The following is a 6,427-nucleotide window of genomic DNA, read 5'->3' as shown; positions in this document are numbered from 1 at the left end:
TGACCTTTTGGTCTTGAAAGAGTTATTTTTTAACTCGAATGAGAAAAGAAATCCACATTTTGATTTATTATGAAAAATGGATAGCATGATGGCTCCCGTTGTGAATTGCTGAATTATTTGTGGAGGATTTTCTTTGAAAAGATCTGAGCTAAGTTTGGGAGTAGTCTTTAGCACGAGTGAGAGGTATAGTTGTGTTGGTACTTTCCTAGAACTACGTGCCCCCATAGGAGCGAGAATTAAGGCTGATTATATATAGTGATCGCTAGTTTTTGGATTTGATACTTATAGTCCTACTCCGATGGCAAGGATAGGACGACTCTCCCCAACGTGGGTTGTACGTTGGACTCCATGTGGCTCACATAGTTTATGTCGGTTATGAGATCTCCCAATGTGTGTGTGTGTATTCTCCTATCTAATATGAAAAATCTTATTCTTCTATCTGAGATAAAAACATATTTGTTTGAAAGACTGAGTTTGAGAAAGTCATTATTTTCAAAAGATTTAATGAACATATATTCTAAACAGAATTGTTATGAGATTTGATTTCTTTGATGATTTGGAATCAAGATGGAAGTGAATTGAGGTTTATTATGATGACTCACATGTTTCACCCAATATATTTTACTCTCTTATGATTATGATAATTTTAATTCGAGCTAAGTGAGTCATTTATATCAGCATGCATAATTTTATAAACTGTGATGATATTAAGATATTATTTTATATATGTATTGCACCCCCATATGCTCGGTACGTTTCCATAGTACTAACCCATATATTCGTATGTGGGCTATATTTTCTCAAAATATAGGTACAAGGTATAGTGTACATCTTCAGATCCAGTCAGTTTGCGGCATCCAGTTAGCAGGTGATGAGTCCTTTTGATTCAAGGACTTGAGTTAGTTATATAGGTTGAGAAGTGTTGTACTTTCTTTATCCAGCCGTATTGCGTTGGGATAGTCGGGAGTCACGACCCAGCTACCTACAGTCAGTAATAGTAGAGGCTTCATAGATAGTCAGTAGAAGTTGATGTATACCATTTCAGTTTTGGTTGTAAAAGCAGATTTGTAATCTTGTAAATTTAGTTTTGTATCTATCATATTCAGAAAAGAGTTATTTTTTGCAGATTTGTATAGATTTATACTTTTTGTTTAGTTACTTATTAGTTATGCCAGTAGAAGGGTTCGCTTGGGGTCACTTGTGATCCTAAGCACCGTGTGACGTCTCGGGACCTGATTTTGGGGCATACAATTACATCCCTCCACAATGATGTAGTTTTTATGTCTATATTAGGTAAAATATTAGAGGTCGAAAGACCAAGATCATGCAATTAACCCTATGAATCAACAACCAAGATAAGCAAGTTAACGAATAAATTTCAATAACATAGTATGATTGTTAGAAGTGCTTTAACCCTGGGCTTTACTCCATTGATTGTTCAAAGATTTTTACTTTATACATTATTTCCTTTACTTTAGTTTACAAATTATAAACTCTCTTTTTGGTTACCTTGGCATTAGAATTGACTAGTTATTAGAGCAAGTCCCTATGGGATCAATACTTGGCTTCCCTTAAGGGTATTTTGCTACTTGGTAGACCACGTACACTTGCGTGTGTGCTTTGGTGCTGTCAAGTTTTTGGCGCTGTTGGCGGGGACTTGTAAATAGGAAACTATCTTATTTTAAGTTTTTCTATATTGAGTTGTAAATAGTTTTTGTGTTTTATTCAATTTCTTTTTATTTTTCTTTATTTCTATTTTTATCACACTTCTTGATGTGTCAGTATTGCATAGATGGTTTTTGAGGGATGACGATTCTTGTTATTTTTGTGAAGGACCCTATCATGAGGCTTTTTGTCTAAACTTTGATCCATGTGTTTGAAGGGGACCTGCTTGAGCCGACCTGTGTAGCAGACCATAAGTTGATGTGTGGTTTATGGCAATATGTATCACTCTACAGATATGTGTTCTTTTAATCCTAATTCAGTCATGTTTGTGGGCAATGCTCAACTAAAAACTAAGGAGGTAGATGCTGAGTTGACTCCCTGACTGGTAGAAAATAGTGATGCTAATAATTCAAGAAAGTCTGAGTACTCAAAAAATAAAGTTGATGAATAAGTTGAGGAGATACCGCCGCCACCATATCCACAGATGCTAAGAAAATAAAAATATGAAGATAATACTAGTCAATCTGTGGAACAAACACAAGAATCGCAGTCACTCAACTATCATCTTTCTTTTGATACTGCAATTAAGAAGGTTAATGTGAGTGAGGGTGTTGTGGATAGTGTAAATTTTAAAGTGGGATTGGTAGGGCCTCACCAAAGCACTTTTCTATATTATATTTAGATGATGTCTTATTTGTGGAATCATCTGAAATAGTAGGAGAGTGTGAAGATGAGAAACAAGAATCCTATGTTTTTAATTTTTCACAAGAGAAGCAACATACAAAAACACCTCACTTTAAGGCCCTGTGGGTTGCCATGCATAATCTAATCCTTGGTTTCTTAACCTTTGTACCACCCCCATATGATCGAGGGAAAACTATGGATGCAATGTTGATGGTGAAATTCATATCCTCAAGGTGGAGAGAAAATTTGATATGGGTCGTGCCGCCACACTAAATTAGGCGCTTCTTGGGAGGTAACCAAAGCTAAGGTATGTTTTCTTTTTAGTTTTTAGTTTCTTATTTCATGTAGTTTTTTTGTTTTTGATTGAGTCACAGGTTAATGGGAAGTCTGAGTACCGAAAACCTAAGCTAAGAAGCATGACAAAGGCTGAGTGTAAGATCCCGCAGATCCCATAAATGCAAAAGATGCTACTAGCTAGCCTAGAGGCCTCAGGGAGTATTTCTATCTCTTACTTTTAAGTTCACTTTGGGAACAAAGTAGATTTTTAAGTGTGGGGTGGGGAAATTCCCAATTTTGGGCTCAATTTAAAATTTTTTAGGTTAGGAATAAGTGAGATATTTTTGTTGGTGCTATTTTTGGTTGCATAATGTTGTATAAGCATGTTGATTTGTGTGAATTACTACTTTTGAGACTCCTAGGCTCATGTTTGTGATTCTTGTACTTGTTGGATTAAATATTGAATTCATGATATTGTTGGTTGGGAGTCTATTATGATTCTATGTGAGTTGATCATGTGCCATGTGTGATGTGAGTTTTTGTATATTCCTTATTGCATATGTGTCTAGAACTTGATCGGTGTATGTGCAAAGCAAAATAAAAAGTGTGAGTTTAGGAGATGATTTAGGCATTTCTTTGATAGACTTTTTTATACCTTCTTTTGACCTACCCTTGTGCAAAATCCTAGTTAAACCCCGTTGAGCCTTTAGCTTTTTCCTTGGCAGCCTCATATGTAGCCTAATCCTTTCTTTGGTAAACCTTAATTTGATCCAAAAGCTCTTAGACACTTCAATGAAAAATTAATTAAGGAGTTTGAGAAATAAGAGGGAAAAGGTGAATTTGATGCCCTAAGGTAATAGTTATTGGTGTTGGTAATTGATGTGTGGTAGATGGGTGTGATAGACATTATGCTAGAAATATTACCATGGTTGACAAAAAAAAGAAAAAAATTAATTCATGTGGTAATAAACAATACTTCCAATATGTGTTTTTGAAAATGTTTAAAAGAGATGGGGCAAAACAAAAGATTTGGGTGGATGGAAAAAAGTGTAATTTGGTTGTTGGAGATTGGTTTTAAATGTGTAATGTATTGTATTAAAGTGCTTAGAGAGGTTAGTTACTATTCTTAAATAGTTCCTGCCCGTCCCTTACCCGATATTTCAACCAAAAAAGACCTAATTGATACTATTCTTGTCATTCTAATATTAGTGGAGTATGACACTAAGGGCAAGCCTATGGTTCATCTAGTGTAACTTGTGAATTGTTTGTGAGGGTATCCATAACTTGTATACCCAATGTGATAATTTGAATTATTCTGAATGATTATGGGTAACTTTCTTATTGTGAGAGACACATGTTTGATGAATGTGGGTGAGTTGTATGATGTATTTAATTAATAAAGATGCATGAGTTTGCCACTTATGGAGTCCATTCTTGAGGTTAGGATGTTTTGAAGTAGGATTCTCGAACTTTAAATTGCATGTAATATGCTTAGTGGAGAAACTTTTCCGTGTAGTCATTGTAGTACTAACTTGAGTTTCTTGCATATAGCAGAAGTGTGGAGTCACTTTATCTCATGGTGTTTATAGTTAAGAGTTGTTCGAGGATGAATATGTCTTTAAGTGTGGGGTGGTGATGTAGGGTGTATTTATGCATTGTAGCGTTACTATTCTAGCCTATTTAGCCTTGTTTTAAGGATAATTCATGTGCTTAATGTGTTGATAATGATATAAATGTGCATATAAGTGTCTATGTATGTTTTTACAATGTTTAATGGTGTTTTCACACAAGTTTTGATTCAAATTGATCATTTAGAGTTCAACCGAGAAAACTAGTGTGACTAGCTTGAGCTGGTGTTTGTCTAGTCTACCGTGTTGGGTTCTAATATGTTTTAATGAGTTCCAAAGGTTGTTATTATGTATTTATATGTGAATTTTTTTTTTATAATGTTCAAGGGTCAATTGGATCAAGCCAAGGGTCAAAACAATAAGTTAGAGATCAAAGTGAATGAAGCCTATGGTTAGCTCGTGTTTCTAGCTCACCACTAAGGATGTTGTGTTTTATTGAGCTCTAAATTGTTGTGTTTAATTATATAGGATCTTTTTGAATGGACTATTATGATATATTAAGGATTTAAAAGCTTCAAATAAAGTGGAGACAACTCAAAAAGTCTTGGAATGGATCACGGAAGCACAATACACAAACTTGATGCAATTTGGACACCTGAAATGTCTTGGGCGAGTGGAGGTTTGTGGAGTGTCCATTGGGTGAGTGATAAACACCACTGTATTTAGAATGGTCCCAAAATGGTGAAAAATCACATCGAAGTGGTAATAACAATGAAGGAGGCACTACGGCGTGGTGAAAAGTCAATCTGCATTTGTCAAATTCCAGAATCTCAACGCGATTATGCCGCGTCGCGGGGTAATAGCGATAATCCCACCACCGCGAAAATATGGCCATCAAAAGTGGGATTTTTGTGCTCAGGTGAAGGATAATCACATGGAAACCCAATCCTATTTGATTTGTGACTTGTCTACTATAAATATAACGTCTTAAAACACGTTTTGGACATCTTGGAACCCTTAGATCGATTGGAGTAACATTGGAGACTACCACAACTTCGTTTTAGGTTTTATATTCTTTTGTTTTTAATTTCATTATGGTTTTAATCCTTCATACAATAATTTGGATGTTTATTATGGTTATGAGTGGCTAGAAACTCCCTTTCCAAGGTTAAAGCCAAGAACATGAGTACTATTGTTTTGGATTAAATTCTTTTAAATTTGTTTTTCATATTTGGTTGTTTGTTTATTCTTGATTTAATTATTTGATGGATTGATCACCCAAAAAATATATCTATTGTCAACCTTTTGATCTCAGAATAGGGAATAGGGAGATAGAACATGGGAATAAACAAAGTATGGTTCTTATTTCTTTATAAAATATGGAATTTGAATTAGTGTCTAGGACATGGATATACTTAGATGCCTTACTTGATTCACATGTAGGATGATAGCTTAATGAACTTAATTGGATTATTACATCCCCGCTCAATGATGTAGTTGTAATTTCCATATTGGGTAAAAGATTAGAGGTTGGAAGACCATGATCCTGCAATTAACCCTACAAATCGACAACCAAGATAAGTAAGTTAACAAATGAAGTTCAATAACATAGTATGATTGTTCGAAGTGCTTTAACTCTGGGATTTACTCCGTTGATTGTTCCAAGACTTTTACTTTATGCATTTTTTCCTTTAATTTAGTTTACAAATTGCAAACTCTCTTTTCTGTTACCTTTGCATCAAATTAATCTTAAAAGTTAAGCTAGCATTGAATAGTTGTTAGAGCAAGTCCCTGTGGGATCGATACTTGGCTTCCCTTAAGGCCATTTTACTACTTGGTAGACCATGTACACTTGCGTGTACGCTTGGGAACTGTCTACCTATGACGACCTCTATTTTCTAGTATGATGACTCACAGACGAAGGTTCCCCTAGGGGGTTCGGGAGTACCTATATACACTGACCTGATCCTGATCTAGGATTTCCAATATCTATCTTCACCATCAAACTACTCCATCCAGTACCATATATAATAATAATAATAATAATAATAATAATAATAATAATAATAATAATAAAATACATGGACTAAAATCGTACCAAAAGAGTGTAAGTTCAATAAATCCATTGCCTGAGGTAAACTTCGAGACTAAATCATCATAAAAGTGTAGAAAGTATCGAAATTTCTCTCGATTGAGGTAAATAGAAGTAAAACCATGGGTTGGAATCTATCTTG

The sequence above is a fragment of the Capsicum annuum genome, chromosome 3, assembly GCF_002878395.1.
Source record: "Capsicum annuum cultivar UCD-10X-F1 chromosome 3, UCD10Xv1.1, whole genome shotgun sequence".
Lineage (NCBI taxonomy): Eukaryota > Viridiplantae > Streptophyta > Magnoliopsida > Solanales > Solanaceae > Capsicum > Capsicum annuum.
This window is presented reverse-complemented; position numbering follows the sequence as displayed.